The 957-nt window shown below is 35.8% G+C and overlaps 1 pseudogene; it reads right to left on the bottom strand.

Moving 5' to 3' along the window:
- Window positions 1-425: 425 nt before the first annotated feature.
- Window positions 426-632, bottom strand: LOC110320967 (annotated as a pseudogene).
- Between the last annotated feature and the right edge of the window lie 325 nt (window positions 633-957).

The following is a 957-nucleotide window of genomic DNA, read 5'->3' as shown; positions in this document are numbered from 1 at the left end:
ATTTTCTCTTCTGATCCCATTTATTTGGTGTTCTATAGGCTTCTTGTACCTTTGTGGCCATCTCTTTCTTTAGGTTGGGGAAGTTTTCTTCTGTGATTTTGTTGAAGACATTTTCAGGTTCTTTGAGCTGGGAATCTTCATTCTCCTCTACTCTGATTATTTTTTTCCCCCCAGCTATTATTGTAATTTATTCCTTCAAACCAAAAACTTTAAGAGAATAAAAAAATCTAGTATCATCTTTTAGTAAAATTTGATAAATGTCTGTTATTGAAAAAATATTTATTTTGAAATTATTTTAATTGAGAAGTGGAAAACCTTATAGGAAGGAGGAAAGAAACAAAAAAACCACAAAGCATCAGGCAACATTTTACTTCATGAGCTTGTCATCCCTTCACTGGTTCACTTGTCCCATGATGAGAAAGGACTCAGCCACCCACAATAATATTATTAATGGAGATATGGATCAGTTTCACGAAGAAGCCAATGAATCCCATGATAGCAAATCCTATAGCTGTAGCCATGGCAATCTTCTGGAATTCTTTTCTGTCAGGTTTGGTGCATCTTTTAACCAGCCGAATTGAGTCCTTTACAAATTGCAGACTTGGCTCTACAAACTGCATTACCCGATCCATGTTTGTGGGATGGTGGTTTGAAGGCATAGAGACACGTAGCTTAGGAGAGCGATTCTGATTATCCTTGGATTTGGTCTTTTCATTGTGTCCTGAATTTCCTGAATGTTTTGGGTTAGGAGTTTTTTATGTTTTGAATTTTCTTTGACAGTTGTATCATCTCTTCTACAATATCTTCTATACCTGAGATTCTCTCTTCTATCACTTGTATTCTGTTGGCAGTACTTGGATCTGTAATTCCTGATCTCTTTCCTAGGTTTTCCATTTCCAGGTTTGCCTCCATTTGTGTTTTCTTTATTGTTTCTACTTCAACTTTTAGGTCTTGGAT

The sequence above is a fragment of the Mus pahari genome, chromosome 4 (assembly GCF_900095145.1).
Source record: "Mus pahari chromosome 4, PAHARI_EIJ_v1.1, whole genome shotgun sequence".
Classification (NCBI taxonomy): domain Eukaryota; kingdom Metazoa; phylum Chordata; class Mammalia; order Rodentia; family Muridae; genus Mus; species Mus pahari.
This window is presented reverse-complemented; position numbering and strand designations above follow the sequence as displayed.